Genomic DNA, 19,150 nt, shown 5'->3' with positions numbered 1-19,150 from the left:
TGCTATAAGCAGCTAGTACTTCACACAGTCTTAAAGACACAGTAAAACAGCTTGTTTAACTAAAGGATAGCGATAGCTTAGAAAATGGTCTTGTAAAAACTGATTACGACCATTTTTCATGCATAAAATAACACAAATGTTTTATCTGTAAAGATGACATCAGAGAGAGAAATAAAACACAAGGAAACTGTAATATATGGGCCTTAATAGCCTGTAAGAAATGCATCTAATATATTCTTGATGTTGCGTTTTGCAGTTTTTCAGGGAATCTTGCAATTTAAATATTGTTAGAGGAGCCTTCACTGCTGTTCTATGTCATGTAAAGATCAAACATTTATTTAATATTTTTTTCAAGCTATACATGCCTTATTCGAATACCAGAATGAGAACCAAGTAAGTGTGAAGAGCTTAGATATCCAGATACTCAAATAACAACATCTGCCCACATAATTTAATACTTAAGCTTTGCTATCTAGCATCACTGTCACTTATAGAACATAACTTAGTTTCAGTTTGTTCTATTAGTGTCATATGGTAAAGACAAAGAAACTAGTGTGTTCTTGCCTAAACACATCGCTCACACAACCCCAAGCATTATAGCAGGTTAATACACATCATAAAGCTCTATTCATCTCACACACAACATGACATTGACTTCCCTGCTGCAAGAGTGGGGTTGCCGAGTGCTGAGGTGTATAGTGCATGAAAATCTCCAACACTCTGCACTGCAGAGTTTCAAACCTCCTCTGGCATTAACATCAGCATAAGAACTGTGTGCTGGGAGCTTCATAGCATGGGTTTCCATGGATAAGCAGCTGCATGCAAGTGTCGGATGGAACTTTGTAAAGCTGGACTCTGTAGCAGTGGAAATGTATTCTGTGGAGTGATGAATCACGCTTCTCTATCTGGCAGTCTGATAGACAAGACTGGGTTTGGTAAATGCCAGAAGAACATTACCTGCCTGACTGCACTGTGCCAACTGTAAAGTCTGGTGGAGGAGGGATGATGCTATGGGGTTGTTTTTCAGGGGTTGGTCTAGACTCCTTGGTTCCAGTGCAGGGAAACCAAGACATTTTGAACAATTATATGCTTCCAACTTTGTGGGAACAGTTTGGGGAAGACCCTTTCCTGTTCCAGCATGACTGAGCCCCAGTGCACAAAGCAAGATCCGTAAAGTCATGGTTGGGTGAGTTTGGTGTGAATGGAGATTGTGAGCCAGGCCCTCTCGCCCAACATCAGTGTCTGACCTCACAAATGCTCCTCTGGATGAATGGGCAAAGATTCCCACAGACACTCTCCAAAATCTTGTAAAAAACTTCCTAGAAGAGTGGAAGCTGTTATAGTTGCAAAGGAGGGACCAACTCCATATTATTGCCTATGGATTTAGAATGGGATGTCATAAAAGCTCCTGTAGGTGTGATGTGTGGGTGTCCCAATACTTTTGTCCATTTGTATGCGAATGCACAATAGATTATGCAAATGCAAATGTCTCTCTCAATGTGATGCTATTTACTCAAAAGCAATTCAAAATCTTTGCTGTTGAGAGTTTGTTGCTGGATTGAACACTAGAGGGAGCTCTGAGGATTCTAACCTATTCTCCTGAGTCAAAGAGGAAACAGTGAGGCTGCCTGTTCACCACTTTCTCTTTCTTCTTCCTAGCTTAAGATTTTAACCTGTTAGCTGGGCACCCGTGCCAGGGCGCTACAGTAACGACTACCAGACCAAAAAAGGAGCAGAAAGAAACCCATTCTGTTCACAAAACACTGAGGAAACTGAATCCGATTTGGCCCTCACTGACGTACTCTGCGGTAAGTCACTTACCATGTCTGCTCTTCATTTTAGGCCATATTTGGATCTGAGTGTTCTGGTCTTGCAGTTTCCTTTTTGCCCTTTGCCTTGTATCTGGATATTCAGTATACAGTCAGCTGTGCTGCCTGTGTTTTGACCTCTGCTGAGTGTAATGATGCCAGTTAATGGAACAGAGCTTGTGCCTTTTATACTTTTACAGTATGAACTCTGCTGTGTTCTCTGTCAGTAGACTCAGATCTCCCTGAATGTTTGTGCCTGTTTGGTAATTAGGCTACTGATGGGACATTTAACCACAAGAAGTTCCTGCAGTATTCATTCAAAAGTTTTTGGTAGCACTTTACATTACACATTGGTAATAAATGAGTAATGATATGGTAATATGACAGTAACAAGTGGCACTTTCCAAAAATGACATGTTAATGTTCAAGTTGTTATTAAATAATAGGTTTGTAATTGTAGCAATGACAAGTTCATAATAAAATGGTTATATAATGGTAATAAATAATACTAACCTAAAACTGACATGCTACTTTTTGAGTTGATACAAAATAATAAGTTAGTATGATAACGGTTACAAGTTAGTAATAAATTGTTATATAATGGTAATAAGTAATACTAACCTTAAAATTACATGCTACTTTTTGAGTTGTAACTAAGTAATAAGTTAGTAATAAAATGCTTACATAGTGGTAATAAGTTATACTAACGTAAAACATATGGTAATTGTTTGTTATTAAATAATAAGTTAAGATGAAGAGAAACCTCTTTTATAAAGGTATATGTGGTGTGGTGTCAGTTTTTCCACCGCTGAACTCATTTCTGAACCTTTTTTGTCAGATCTGTGCTCCATGGTAGAATAACAGTATTTTGTTAACAGGTAACACAAAAGTAATGTGATGTTGTATTTCCTGGATTCTGTATAATCTCAGTATATTCACCTCATCACAGCACGTGTCTACAGGAGCGCCTACGTTTAAAACTAATAGAACAATCATGCAGACACTTCCATAACATAATGGCAGTTGATTTAAATGCAGTTACTCTTTTTATTTTAAAGGACTAATGTTGGAATCTGAGAAAACAAGATGTAAAAAAGTAAATTTGCATTTTGCAGCTCCACTACCATTTAGTTTCACTGTAAGTACAGCGTTGTGTTTGTACATCGTTCTGCATATTATTATTAAAAGCCATAAGAAACTAAGTAAAACTGTGTGAATTAGTATTTCACAGCACTAACAACACATCATTTCAGCAGAACTGCTTTATTGTTTCTGTGGTAACCCTAACATTATAAAACCCTATAATGATTTCAAATGATTGATTTGATATGTTGATTAAGCAGTTATTATGCTTTAAGAGCTAGACTCACTGTGTATATCAAACTGAAAATCAACATTTAACATTTATTTATGCACAACTGTAATTTGGTACACTCTCAGAAATAAAGGTGGTAAACTGTCACTGGGGCAGTACCCCTCTTGTTACTGGGGTGGGACCCTCAAGGGTACATCTCAGTACCTTTAGTCAGGGGACATAACTGTACCATTATCCACTGATATTATATTTTCTAAGTACTGACTCCACACACCCCGTCTGTCTCCAGGCTTTTATTTTATTGTTCTGTTTTACAGAAATTCGGTTATGAAAAGGTACAAATACAAACTTTTCACCTGGAAAAGCTTATTTAAGGTTCACAGTTTGACCTTAAAACCACTGTTGTACCTTTGTAGGTACATTTACATTGTTTTTACTTTGATGAATGAAAAATGTACCTGCACAGAACCTTTATTTTCAAGTCTGTACAATTATTTTTCTAGTTACCGCAACAATAACTAACTTCATAACAACCAGAAAAATAGCATGTCATTTTTAGGTTAGGTACAGCTTTTTACTGTTATTTAACCATTTTATTACTGATTTGTTACCATTACAATTATTAACTTATTATTTAGTAACAACTTGAAAATTAGCATTTCATTTTGTGTTAAGAATAACCTGTTACTGTAATATTACTATATCATTAACCACTTATTGTGTGAACCTTCGAGTTAGAAAAATCAGATCTGACCAAAATTCTGAATTGAGCAACGAAACTTGAAATGTGAGCGTAGCCTAAATGCACTCATAGGCACACATTTGAACCTAACAAGCCAGCTGGTCGTGTTTGTAGATTGGAAGTGCTAATCATGTCCATCATTCCAGTTGTTTACATTGGTTAGTGATGTTAAGTAGGAAGCCTGGAGTTTATAGTAGTTTGAGATGCATGTTTTCAAATTGTATTAGATGTCATAAAACATTTGGCAGTCAGAGCTGAGACACTTGTGTGAGTGGATCATTGTAAAGTGTTGCACAGACTAACCATTTCACAGGTTTTCTGGATAAACTGTGCCTAAAAAGCACTAAAGAACAGGAGACAGCTGCCCTAAGTTCAATGCAAATGAAAGGTTATTGGTGTGAGATTGGTCAGCAGTGTTTGAAACAATTTATTTGGCTAGTTTAAAGGCTTTATTTTGACTTTCATTTGATTTTGATGCCAAAGCTGGCAATGAATGCTAAACCAACCAAGTAAATGAAAAGACAGAAGTATAGTTGGACGTTAGTTTTACATATTTTCATGATTTCAGTATAAAAACTGAACAAGTGATGTCAGTATAAAAACTTTAGAATTTAGAACCATTGACCAACTTTGTTTGCACACAGAGGGATTAGACCTCCGTATTTAACCCATCCGTGCTGTGAAACACCCACATACATGCACACTAGTGAACACACATGCAAGGGGGCACTGAGCACACTTGCCCGGAATGGTGGGCAGCCCTATCCATTGCGCCCGGGCAGCAGTTGGGGGTTAGGTGCCTTACTCAAGGGCACTTCATTCATGTACTGTCGGCTCAGGGAATCAAACTGGCGACCTTCCGATCACAAGGCTGGTTCCATAACCTCCAGCCCTCGACTGCCCCCGTTTTTAGAACTTTTAACTGATTTTTATCTCAGTATAAAAATATCTAAATATATATACACTGAACTTTATTACCACATTGTTAACACCCGCGGAAAAAGGGCTCCCTACTTCTGAAATCTCAATACACCCCATGCACCTATCACAAATTAAAAGTTAATTTACTGACCTGAACTGCCCTTATCGACTTGGCCTCACTGTTTCCCTTTAGCTGAAACCACAATGGCATTTTAAGGGCCGTTAAATATTATATTAGCACAAATGAATTTTATTTAATTGTATATACTAGTGCTCGGATGGTCAATGGGATATAAGTCAGCATAAATTCAGCAGCAGAATTTATCCAGAAATCATTGAGTTTACATCAAATGAAAGTCACAACAAAGTCTTTAAACTGAAAAAAATGGGGTCAAAGCTGTTCATAATCAGTAGTAATATAATATTTAAAAGGCAGATATCTTACACTGTTCTTATATTTTATTGTTCTCTTTATGGTCCATTTATAACATTTGTCTGATTTTATGTACCAAAAATGACCCATTGTTACACGACTACTTTCCATCCTCCAAGCCCCCGTGAACCAGCCAATGGCGACAGTGGCAAGGAAAAAGTCCCTAATAGCAAGAGGAGGAAACCTTGAGAGGAACCAAGACTCAAAAGTCGAACCCATCCTCCTGTGGTCGACACTGGACAGCAAAGTCAGTAATACAAGAGCAAAATGACCAGAGAATAAGATTTTACAATTAGAATAAAATATTAAAATACGGGACTGTATGGACTGGAGAGTGAATGGTTTCACACACGCAACTTCAAGGTCAGTTGCATTTAATAGATATTTAGTTGAAAGTTAGTTAAAAATAGACTGAATATCTACAAAGCGCCTACAGTGGGCCATCCAAATAAAGTATGACCGATTTCTGTAGCAGAAAAACAGACAAAAATTTGAAAACATAGTTCAAACAAATGAATCTGGTGTTAAATGTATGTTCTTTTCTTTTAGGATTGAAACGTTGGTAGCAAGCTGCCTCCAGAATGTTGAAAATGCTGGATACTGCTGAAAATAATGCTGACAGGTCCCTAGTGCCCCTTGGAAACATGAAGTACCGATGGGAGAAGTGGCCAGGAGTGTATGGTACAGTTTCAGAGGTATGTATGAGTTTCTAATGAACACTGTGGTGGTTTGTATTTTTAGAAGCCATGTGAATCATTTTCCCAGTATGAGTCTCAAAGAAAGCTTTGAATCACGAAGTATTTGCTCTGTTGGTGTTGTGACTGCATGCACTCACAAAGCAAAGAGTCACATTTCATACAATTCTGTTACAGATTGACCGTCTGAATGATTGATCTTCTTAGTTTACTTTTTAATGCTTCAGTAGATGCTGAAGCGAAACACAAAGTGTAGTTTATCTTGTTGGACAGAAGCCTTGTTAAGGTGTTTTCACACCTGAGTCAGGACTGAACTAGACCACACAACACTTTTATCACTGCTAGTACTGAACAGATGGACATCTATCTTTATAGCATTCTTCAGTAAAAGACATGAAAGCCACTTGTAATTAGCCAAAAAGGACATAAAGGACTAACAGTCCATGACAAACATGGTTCTATAGTCTGATCAAACTAAGATTGAGCTTATTGGCCTAAATGCCAAGTGTTACTTCTGGAGGAAACCGGGCACGGCTCTTATAGCTGCAAGTTTTATCTCTACAGTGAAGCATGATGGTGGCAGAATCATGTTCTTGGGATGGTTTTCAGGAGTAGCGTCTGGTAGACTTGTCAGCAGATAAAGTCACACACTAGATCAGCAGAAGAAAAAACTGTGGAACAAGACAGCAGAGAGCAGAAGCAGTAAGAAAAACAAAGAAATTAAATTATAACTTTCACCATACATGACAAAAAAGTTCAACAACCATCCATACACAGTAGTCATGCTCTTTCACCGTTCTCCTGGTTCCCATGGATGTTACTTTTCCAAACAAATCCAAGTAATCAACTAAGATCATGCTTTGAGTTTTTGGGAAACTTTAAACAATGTAACACTGTATTACTGCATATCATTGTTGTTGCACCTGAATCTCAGACAGTTCTGACAGCGCTGATCATCTTTATTTTTACAGTATTGTACAACATATACAGCGCAGCCAACAGCATTTATGGAAAGGGCCCTTTTCATGGGTATTTAAAAAGGTATAGATAATCAAAGCTTGTGATGTGAAATCAGCGGCTGCTGTTTGTCTGTATTTTGACAAAGAGTGCTACTGGATTTGGATCAAGATGACAAGAGAAAAAGATTTTTATTACTGGGCAGATGACAGGAGCTTCAGTTATAAAGACTGCTTTATGATACTGTTTCGATAGGAACAGTGACTAAAGTGACCTCTGCATTTAGATCTATGATAAAGACATCACTGAGCTGTGGTCGAAAGTGCACACGCAGTGAAAGTGATGCTCGTGTATTAGTGTGATATGTAATATCCACTGTTCCTCGGGTGACTGAGATTGTTAGTGCATTATGTGATCAGACTGTGTCAACAAGAACAGTGTATACATATTATAGCAGAGTTGCAGTGCATAAACCCCTCAGAGTCAGATGTACATTTGTGAGTTTAGTGGTGCAAAACCATCAGCACTGGTCTGCAGAGATGTGGAAAAACGTTATGGTCAGATGCGTCATTCTTCACCACACTCTCCACAAATGAGCAAGAGCATGTGCAGCAAGAGAACAGAACAGGTCTGAATGCCCCCAACCTTCCCCCTATATAACTAACAGAAGTTCAGAAGAAGATTAGTAATTTTACTTTAGCCAAGGCAGCGTTCCACCCCTCTGCAATCCTAGCCTTGGTCTCGTGTATACAAGCTTTTGAAAGCTCTATTGAGATGATATCCAGTAAGGTTAGAGCCCAACAATGTCTACACAATGAAGATGTGGGGTTCCAGTGTTTAAAACTCTACCATAATGAAGGATGAAGATTTTAAATGTATTAAAAAAAATAATGAATCTGGTTTTAAAATTGTGTTCTTCTCTATTAGGATTGAAACTTCTAAAGCAAGCTGCCTTCAGAATGAAGCCAAAAACAATGCTGCCACATTCCTAGTACTGCTGGGAGATGTGACCAGGAGTGTATGGTACCATTTCAGAGGTATGTATGAGTTTCCAATGAACAACGTAGTGATTCGGATTTTCAGAACCCATGTGAATCATTTTCCCAGTGTGAGCTTCTAAGACAGTTTTGAATTGCAACGTACATGTGCTCACAAAGCATATACTCGCATCATTCTGTGACAGACTGACCACAGACCAGGTCATAACATATTAAAGTAAACACAGCTTCATTTGTGCCGGTTTTATTCTCTCATGTGAGCTCAGTGCACATATACGAAAACCTGAATGCTTTAACTTCTTAATTTACTCCTTAATGCTTCAGTAGAGGCTGAAGCTGAACACAAAGTCTAGTTTATCTAGTTGATCAGAAAACTTAAGGCATTTTCACACCTTCAGTCAGTGAAGATTCACTCTGCTGTTATTGAGTCTGAAGCATCTTGACCAACAGCGCTGGCTTGCATTGTCATAGCTTCGCTTGTGCTTGTTGACTCTGATTGACAGTTTGGCCCTTGATTAGTTTCCTTTGTACCACAATCTTGATATTTAGCCCTGCATTACTTAATACTGAGTGATTTGTTTGACAATTACACAGAACTTACAAGCATTGAAAAATCGCCAAGGATAAAAAAACCCAATAAAGGCCATAGGCTTATTTCCACTGTGGTCCTAAAGTGACCTCTGCTTTAGATCTGAGCGAAAGACATCATTAAACTGTGGTTGAAAGTGCACGTTCAGTAAGTGCTCTTGTATTAGTGCGATATGTGAGAGCAACTGTTCTCTGAATGTCAGTGCACTATGTGATCAGACTGTGTCAACAAGAACAGTCTGTCCACAACTGCATATTTATATATACACATTATAGTAGATTTGCTGTGCAAAGACCCACAAAACCCATCAAAGACGGATGAGCATTTGAGAGTTTAGTGGTGTAAAACCATCAGCGCTGGTCTGCAGAGAAGTGCAAAAAAGTAATATGATCAGATGAGTCATTCTTCACCACATTCCCCGCAAGTGTGCACGAGTAGGTGCAGCATACACCAAGAGAACAGAACGGGCCGGAATGCCCCCCAACCCCCTCACACACCTTGGTAGACGTCAGTGAGAGTTAAATAAAGTAATGGAAATAGATAAAACAGTGTGAGCTTCTAAGACAGTTTTGAATTGCAACGTACATGTGCTCACAAAGCATATACTTGCATCATTCTGTGACAGACTGACCACAGACCAGGTCATAACATATTAAAGTAAACACAGCTTCATTTGTGCCGGTTTTATTCTCTCATGTGAGCTCAGTGCACATATACGAAAACCTGAATGCTTTAACTTCTTAATTTACTCCTTAATGCTTCAGTAGAGGCTGAAGCTGAACACAAAGTCTAGTTTATCTAGTTGATCAGAAAACTTAAGGCATTTTCACACCTTCAGTCAGTGAAGATTCACTCTGCTGTTATTGAGTCTGAAGCATCTTGACCAACAGCGCTGGCTTGCATTGTCATAGCTTCGCTTGTGCTTGTTGACTCTGATTGACAGTTTGGCCCTTGATTAGTTTCCTTTGTACCACAATCTTGATATTTAGCCCTGCATTACTTAATACTGAGTGATTTGTTTGACAATTACACAGAACTTACAAGCATTGAAAAATCGCCAAGGATAAAAAAACCCAATAAAGGCCATAGGCTTATTTCCACTGTGGTCCTAAAGTGACCTCTGCTTTAGATCTGAGCGAAAGACATCATTAAACTGTGGTTGAAAGTGCACGTTCAGTAAGTGCTCTTGTATTAGTGCGATATGTGAGAGCAACTGTTCTCTGAATGTCAGTGCACTATGTGATCAGACTGTGTCAACAAGAACAGTCTGTCCACAACTGCATATTTATATATACACATTATAGTAGATTTGCTGTGCAAAGACCCACAAAAACCCATCAAAGACGGATGAGCATTTGAGAGTTTAGTGGTGTAAAACCATCAGCGCTGGTCTGCAGAGAAGTGCAAAAAGTAATATGATCAGATGAGTCATTCTTCACCACATTCCCCGCAAGTGTGCACGAGTAGGTGCAGCATACACCAAGAGAACAGAACGGGCCGGAATGCCCCCCCAACCCCCTCACACACCTGGTAGACGTCAGTGAGAGTTAAATAAAGTAATGGAAATAGATAAACATAATAAAGTGGCTAATAATGTTGGAAAACTATCAGTAAATGGTAATGAGGAGATTAGTCATTTTATGTTAGCAATGGCTGTAATGGCCACTCCTCCACTGTCCTAGTCCTGGCCCCATGTATATGTATATATCCAGTAAGGTAAAAGCCCATTGATGTCTGTGAACATGTGGGGCTCCAGTGTTTTACTACTAATAGTGTAGCAGCTGTTAAAGGGGAACTCGAAGGTTTGGATGTAAACAAAATCATTCAGAGTGTTTTGGTGTGAAATGCGTCAGTATTGTTCACTATTGTAGTTCTAGGAACCAGACATCTGAACCCTTTAATGGCTCTAAAAGCTACATCCCATGAAGTTATTACACAAAATTGTTATAATTGTGTCGCTTGATACCCGAGACATTTAGACAGGCTAACTATCCTGGTCCAGCGCAGTTCACCACCACTCCGAATAATTAACTAGAAAGGTACAACTGTGATCTATCGTGGCTCCTCTGATGCATAACGTTACTCGCATAAGCGATGAGTTTTTGTTGACACCATGTGACAAAATTGGGGTCAACCATATTTAGCACTATTTTGCCATTATCAATGTGACATATAAAACCTTATAAGACACATGTAAGTTCACTGGTCATTTTGGATAGCAGATAAAATGGTGATATTGGTAGTGCAGACATAACGACGTTTGGTTCCTAGTACTACAATAGTGACTGTTGAAAGGCGTATTTCACACCAAACCACTCTGAATGATTTCGCTTACATCTAAACCATTAAATGACTAAGTAATTTTCCAAAATCGGTGGAGTTCCCCTTTAAGGCAGCAAGCAGTAGGTTTCTGCCATAAAGACAGAAAATGAATGTTCTTCTCTGGTAGGACTGAAACGTCGAGAGCAAGCTGCCTCCAGAGTGGTGAAAGTCTGGACACTGCTAAAAATACTGCTGCCAGGTGCCTAGTACCCCTTGAGAACATAAATTCCACATGGGAGAAGTGGCCAGGAGTGTATACCGTATCAAAGGTATGTAATGTAAATACTAAACAATGTGGTGGTTTGGATTTTAGAAGCCATGAGAATCATCTTCCCAGGGTGAGCTGCTAAGAAAGCTTTGATTTGCAAAGTATTCACTCTGTGGGTGTCATTATTAGTGGTCATTGGTGTAGTGTAGTGGGTAACACCACTGCCTTCTACGCTGTAGACTGGGGTTTGATGCACACCTGGTCAAGCACTCTGCGCTATACCAATAATAGTCCTTGGGCAAGACTCCTAACACTTCCTTTGCCTACCTGTGTAAAATGATTAAATTTGTAAGTTGATCTGGGTAAGAGCGTCTGCCAAATGCTGTAAAAATTATTACATGCACTTACAAAGCATACAGATGCATCTCACACCATGCAGTTACAGACTGACCACAGACCAGGTCATAACATACTAAAGTAAACACAGCTTCATTTGTGCCGGTTTTATGATCTTATGTGAGCTCATGTAAGAAAACCTCCTGAATCAGAAGACCCGTTGAAGTGTTTTCACACCTCAGTCAGACTCGACTAGATCAGGATTGAGATGTAACACTTCAATGAGTGTCGTGAAGTTAAACCAAAGCTTATCTTGTTCATCAGAAGACTTGTGAAGATCTTTTCACACACATCTAATCTAGGTTAGGTTGAGCTGTTTTCTGTTCTTCTTTCTCTGTTTCTGTCTCTCTCACCTCAGCTGGGCTGAGGGAGCCAAGAAAGAAGAAAGTCAGTGAAAAGTCACTCACCTATTACTGAATCTGAAACATCTCACTTCGTTTTAGATTCACTTGTGTTCGTTGACTCTGACTGATTAACTTGCTTTGTACTATAATGTTGATATGTAGTAGTCAAGTATTATTTATATATATTATATATACATATATATATACACACACACACACACACAATATATATATACACACACACACAATATATATATATATATATATATATATATATACATAGAGAGAGAGAGAGAGAGAAGGAAAAAAACATACTTTACTTTTGATGTAAGTCAAAGGAACCAGACGTCTTTTCAAATAATTTTCAATTCAAATTTCTTTTGGTCCATTCATCATAAAAATGATGTACAATGTAAAGGACAGGCATTTTCAAATTATGTCAAAATGAAGATACAATATATACATATATATATATTCATACAGAACTTTTACGCATTGCCATAGATTGCCATACATTCCATTGTATTCCTAATGTCATCTCTGCTTTTAGATCTATATGAAAGACATCATTAAACTGTGATGCTCATGTATTAGTGCGATATGTTAGAGCAACTGTTCCACTGAATGTCAGTACAGTATGTGATCAGACTGTGTCAGTAAGAGCAGTCCATCCACAACTACATATTTTTATGTATACATATTAATAATAGAGTTGCTGTGCATAAACCTCTCTGAGACAGATGCGCATTTAAGAGTTTAGTGGTGTAAAACCATCAGCACTGGTCTGCAGAGATGTGGAAAAAAAGCAATAAGGTCAGATGAGTCATTCTTCACCACACTCTCCACGAGTGTGCACAAGCAGATGCAGCATGTACCAAGAGAACAGAACAGGCCAGAATGCCCACCGACCCCCACACCCCCCTTGGTAGGCTCCCCACCTGCCTTGATAGACAGTGACAGTTACATAAAGTAAATCAAACTAAATGACAGGGCTACTTTTTAATTACACAAATAGAACATATAGAATTCTACAAATATACAACCAACATCAGAGCAATATATCATCACACAGCACCAAGCCAGAGTATAAAAACAGCATCTTCAAACCATCTGAGCAAGCTAAGATATCAAAACCAGCAAAGATATAATCTGTGTTTATACACTGGATAATAACTCTGAGCTCTGTTTTACCGGAAATACCATAGCAGCCGGATAACAACACCCTATCAATCTGGGATACTAAAGCAACCACTTAGCAACACTAGCAAACACCTGGGATACCATAGCAATCCCTTAGCAACACCCTAGCAACAACTTGGGATACTGTACCAATAACCTAGCAACAGTATCGCAACCACTTGGGATACCATAGCAACCACCTAGCAGTATCTTACCAAGCTTAAGCTGCAGAATCACTTTCCATTTTCCTCAGGAAATGCACTGGTCTAGTTCCATTTACTCTTTTTTTTCTGTGGGAAGAAGGTTGAGTTGTTTGAAATGATCTGATTCCAAATGTGTACAAGGAGGTATTTTCAGTAGAAACCTATCAACTCATTTTGGGCTGTCTGAAAATCTATTCTTAATGAATTGACAAGAACTGTATGTGACAATAACTGAAGGGACAATTTGTTGAAACTTTTTGAAGCTCAGTACTTCATTTATTTTTTACCTCGTTTTTATCTTTATGAGGTACCAAAATTGCAGCATCATCAGCATAAAGGGAAAATGTCTTATGAGCAAGCTATGTTTGAATCATTATTATAGAAGAATAATCAGCCCAAGTTTAGTTCCTTGAGGAACTCCACATGCAGCATCTTTGGAACTTGAGAGTTCACCCCTGCAGTTGTTAATATAGGACCTAAATTCTTTCTGCTTAATGATTCAATATTTTCTGATGGATTATTCTTCATTTGAGAGTTCAGTGGCATAAAACCATGTGCAGCACAGACCAAGAGAATGGAACAGGCCTGAATGTCCCCCCAACCCACCTTGGTATGCATACCTCACCTTAGCATGCTATAGTGACAGTTCAATATATTAAAATTAATAATGAAAAAAAAATGATAAATAGTAATCAATAGTAAATGTAAAGTATAAATAGCAAAGGCAGTGTTCCACTCCTCCACTGTCCCAGTCTTGGCCCCATACACACAAGCTGTGCAACTTGACAACCACTTAACAGGCTACTGGTTCAATAGGAACAGCGACTAATTGACCTCTGCATTTTGCTGGCATGGTTTGGGTTCACTTGTCCCCTTAGAGTGAAGGGTCACTGAAAATCAATGCAACGTTATTCTGACTGGTCACATTTATCCAAGTGATGAAACATTTCTATTTGGATGGGAGTGGTGGCTTCCAGGATGATGATGTTACCATTCACAGGACATGAGGGGTCACTGAATGTTTTGATCCGTATGAAAGTGATGTAAATCATATGCTACGACCTTCTCAGTCACCAGATCTCAACCCAGTTGACACCTATGATAAATTTTGGACAGACATCATGGAAACACTAATTGAGCAATATTCTAAAATCTACAATCTACAAATCCAATTCAAAAAATTGGAACAATAGGTAAAATGCAAATGAAGAAAGATGTGATTTGGATCTATTTCAGATGTATTTAACATCTTCACCAGCAGCCTGCCAGGTGGAAAGAAAGAGGTGAGATTGTCTGTGGCCATATTTCTCTTATATTCAAACCAAAAGAGAGTATCGTTCCCATTGAGAATGGAGTGCCGTGTAGATTCAAGATTGACAATAAAAGACACAGCCAATTTGAAAAGACACCCAAAGACACACCATCCCACAGTATTTGTCAAGGTAAATATTGTGGTGTCAGTGTAGAAGATGCAGGAAACATCCCAGCAGGCACTGGACGTCAATATGATGTCAGAAAGACGTTGAACTCTAACATCGGACAGACATTGAATTTTAGTTGAAAATGAAAATTGGGTCAACGTCAGCCTCCAAGTCAGCTATCCATCAAAAACCAGCACTGGCTTGCCGTAAACCTCCAAAGTTAGATAGACATTAAACTTTGGTTGGGAATCAAAACTGAACAACGTTAGGTTTATATCAAGCTCCAATGTTAGACAGAGGGAGTGGGAAACCATAGCTGCGGTGTCCAGGGAGCATTTGGGTGCCTTGCTCAAGTCAGAGTCAGGGATTGAGCTGCCAACTCTGCGATTAACTGGCATCCTACTCTACCACCTGAGTCACGGCTGCCCCAACCAAATCCACCGGTCATAGAGTCACAACTAAGCTATGGAGGAACAGTCATGAAAACATCCAGAGCTTAATCAGACATGGGTATTGTGGAAAATGTAGGTTTCTCTGTTTTCAAAAACATCTTGGTCAACACAAAAACACTGAAAACGGAGGTCTCAAAAATGACCAAAACAAAATGTTTTGAATAATAAAAATGCTCTTTAGTTTTAGCCACTTTGCTTTTTCTAGCCTCTACAAATTGGGCATGTTCAGCAGGGTGATGGTGTTTTAAGTGTCTAAGTTTGTCGTTCTGAATGTTTGCATGGTTGTTCCTCCACAGCGTATTCATGACTGATTTCAAGACCACGGTTCAGTGGTAGAGCAGTTTGTTCACCCATTGCAGGGTTGGCAGTTCAATCCCTCACTCCTTCTGTCCATGGCTGAAGTGCCCTTGAGCAAGGCACCCAAATGCTCCCCGGGCACCACAGCTATGGCTGGCCACTTCTCCTATCTAATGTAACATTATGTGTCATAGTGACATTTTTATATGATGGATGAAAGAAGTACAGTAGGTCACTAACAGTCCAAGGTTTGTTTTCTTCCCATGGAATTTTACAGCCAGGAGAAACATCCTTCAGCTAAATCCATTACAGTATCATATCAACTGTCTGAGAAAATGACTAAATCTGAGTTCCACTGACTAAATCTTGACTGAAAACAAAACAGACTAAAATGTGACTTTAAACCAACTACAATTTTCAGGAAATGACTAAAATTGAATTTAAAATTCTTGTCAAAATGAACATTACATAATTATTTATTGCATTTTTGCTTATGTGACTGAAATGAACATTATGTAACTATGCAAGTAGTGTAAATTTCAAATTTCAAATTTTAAAAATTTCTTTTCTGAGTATACAGTTATATACAAAAGTTTGGGCACCCTGGTCAAATGGCATGTTATATTGATTTTCTAAATGAAAATAAGTGAACACATCCTCTACAGAGACACACTTCTGCACATTTTAACGCACAAATTATTGCCTATTTGCTAAATTTAACACATTGGGCAAAACGAAAATAAAGTAAAAAAAAATAATAACATAAAGAAATAAAATATGGCCTGTGCAAAAGGATGACACATTTGATCTTTGAAATTTTTTTCCTATATTTTAAATACAAATATAACATGCAAATATAAATAAACAGAAATTTTGCACTAAAGGTTACAGAATGAAAATGCCAAACTGAAGTGTGTTCTCAGTAGTTAAATTATTCTCTGTATGTTCAATTATTTTCACTTAGAAAACATTTGTTCAAACATTTGCATATTTGTACGACTGTACAGTAGAGAACATGTTCTGTAAAATACACACACAAAGTACAGCAGAATATAATAATTACAGGAGTTAACCATGTAAACTAAGCAATGCAATGACAAAAATCACATTTACACTGCTAATTTTCACCATTTTGTCTCTGGAAGGGGCACGTGGCATCTACATCACACACAGTCAGCTGTCTGTCTGTCTGTCTGTCTGTCTATCTATCTATCTATCTATCATTCACACCTCAGTCAAGGCAGAAGAAGTCCAGAGTTAAGAGGTCTCTCTTATCTCTTCACCTTTAACTCACTCTGTTCTCTCGCTCTCTCGCTCTCTCGCTCTCTTTCTCTCTCTCACTCTCTCTCTCTCTCTCTCAATCTCTCTCTTTCTCTCTCTCTCTCTTTCACACCTGCAGGTTGCAGGGCCTATAAAAGTCAGGGTAGAGTCACTGAGCTGTTACTGAGTCTGAAATGTTCAACAGGACTCTTCTTGGACATTTTGCTAGTGAGACTCACAGCACTGCAAACTTCTAACCAGGTAAACCTCATTTATTAGATTTGTGGAAATAACACTAAAAAAAAACAGAGAAAAAAACTCACAGAACTGCAGTGATCCTTCCGAGTATATAGAGGTGTTAGAGATGGTTAGAGGTGATACAGTTTGGTGGGGATAGAATTTATGGGGAGGTGGTTTAAGTTGGGGTGCTGACATTTTTAACAATGCACAAGTAAAAACTAAATACTATGTGATTTTTTTTCATATTGTGTGGATCATTTATATGAAGCAGAACATAATAAGCAAACCCTGCTGCCTCTTGCTGCTGTGATCTTTTACTGAATGAGGTTTATGCAAATAAGCTGAGCGTCAACCAATCAGACTGTGACATGAGGAGAGAAATGCTTCTGGCACTCCCAAGCTCCACTGACATATCCAGCTGGACATTATTACAGTGGTTGAAAAAGGATGATAATTGGCTGAACATTGACAGTATTTCAAACAATATTAGGCTGCATTCAGGCACAGAAATAGCCAAAGTGGTCAACAGTTGGTGTGAGGAATGACTCAAATGTAGAGTTAAGCTAAGAATCCCTCCGAAATCCCTCCTTTAAAGGGCCGGACCCTACAGCACAGACAGAGTGACAGCAGTTCTGGCTGTTGTAAATGTGATGTTTAAACCTGTATTCATTCTTTCAACCCTGCAGCCTGTAAAAATAGTGTTTTTCAATTCAAGGGTGTATTTCTTCTTTTTGCTCATGATAACAGGCAGGGCGGCTCCCTGAAAGGACAAAACACTCCTGGTTCAGTGCGAGAAACTGAGTAAATGTAAGTAATTATGACCACCTCAGATTAATAACCTATAGTTATCACATCACTAAAGCTCTTTGACGTATAACACAGCCTACACAATGTCTAATATCTAAAAAACTCAACAAAAAATGTAAGCAAATCTATTTATTCATGTATTATAGAACACATTATAATTTTTCTCTTTATACATACTTGTCACTCTCTCTCTCTCTCTCTCTTTCAGGATGAGGCTTTCTGTTCTTCTGACGTTCCTCTTAGCTCTGGCTTGCAGCTCTGGCTCTGGTTCACGCTGTCAGACAGCTTGGAATAAACAAGACGGCTACAATGAATTCTCAGAAAAGCACATTCTGTCAATGAATATTAAAAAAAACCCGAAAGTGAAAGAACTGAATGAAATATTTGAAAGATACCTACAAAAACACAAACTCTGTGGAAGAGTACCTTTGCAGACCTTCTTTAAACAGTCTGACAGAAAAAGAGTTGAAAGCATCTGTAACGGTCAAGGCTTTGAAGACGGTTCTGGAAATCTGTGCATCAGTGAGCACAGGTTCACTGTTTACATGGTGGAAAGCAGGAAAGTCAAAAGTGGTTGTAAAGTGAAGAAAATCAATACTGAGAAACTGTATGTGGTTGTTGGCTGTGGAAAGGTTAAAAACAAATGTCTGCCTGTCCACTTTGAAAATCAGACTAAAGTGGCACCAAACAAAAAAGCTGCCCGCTGTAAACCAACTCAGCTCACTCATCCTGCTCTTACAAACAAAACCTTATTGTTCAATTACTCATCTTCATTTTCACACCAGAGACGGGCGTCTACTTTCATGCTTTTCCCCGTTGGATAAAAGTCTCTGCTTTATATATGAATGCTAATTATATTTCATGAAGAAGGTAGAACATTTAAAGAATGAGGATTCTGATGTTTTACTGCTTTTATTATGATATTATAAACGTCCTCAAATTAAATGGTGAATATGGTTAAAGTTATGATGTACAGAATGCAACTACTACTGAATGCCTGTACTGTAAATAAGAAAAAAGATGTGAGAACATTCTGTACTCAAGAAACTGGTGAAAAAAAGTTTGGTTTTATTTCATTTTATAGCATTTTTTGCTTTATACTGTTGCATTAAAAAATATGAATCAACAATGTGATTAATGCAAAATGTGGCCTGAGTCATTTCTTTACCTGATTATGATCACTAAACACTGATTTATTCTAAATGTAAACTGATTGCATTTAAAAAGAGTTAATATTACTGTAATATTAATTATTGTAATCTGCTCTGAGTCTCTGATTTAGTCAGATTTCATTCAAATGTTCCTACACACAATGCAAAAGTTTGAGCACCCCAGTCATATTCCACATTTTCCATTGACTTTCTAAGTGAAACTAAGTTAACCTCTACAGAGAACTCACATTTAATGCACTATTACTATTGAGTTTACAATAAAAATCATCAAGACATAGAAATATCAAATGTGGTCTGTGCAAAAGTTATGGTACCTTGTAAAATGGTAAAATTAGCATAAAATGCAAAATCGACAAAACATACAATGCAGGTGTTCAACAGGAGTGGGTCT

General features: G+C 38.1%; 1 long non-coding RNA gene across 3 annotated transcripts; it reads left to right on the top strand.

Annotated features, from left to right (window-relative positions):
- Window positions 1-1,648: 1,648 nt before the first annotated feature.
- Window positions 1,649-18,757, top strand: LOC118804114. Of its 3 annotated transcripts, XR_005006967.1 has the most exons (7): window positions 1,649-1,808; window positions 5,339-5,582; window positions 5,769-5,914; window positions 10,908-11,049; window positions 16,680-16,801; window positions 17,528-17,587; window positions 17,796-18,757. It is a non-coding gene; the product is annotated as an uncharacterized LOC118804114 (long non-coding RNA). The 3 variants fall into 3 exon arrangements; XR_005006968.1 differs by lacking the exon at window positions 5,339-5,582; XR_005006966.1 differs by lacking the exon at window positions 1,649-1,808 and having other exon boundaries at window positions 4,658-5,582; window positions 17,796-18,756.
- The last annotated feature ends 393 nt before the right edge of the window (window positions 18,758-19,150 follow it).

This window comes from Colossoma macropomum, unplaced genomic scaffold (genome assembly GCF_904425465.1).
Source record: "Colossoma macropomum unplaced genomic scaffold, Colossoma_macropomum, whole genome shotgun sequence".
In the NCBI taxonomy this organism is placed as follows: domain Eukaryota; kingdom Metazoa; phylum Chordata; class Actinopteri; order Characiformes; family Serrasalmidae; genus Colossoma; species Colossoma macropomum.
The sequence above is the reverse complement of the archived record's forward strand: the minus strand, read 5'-3'. Positions and strand labels throughout refer to the sequence as shown.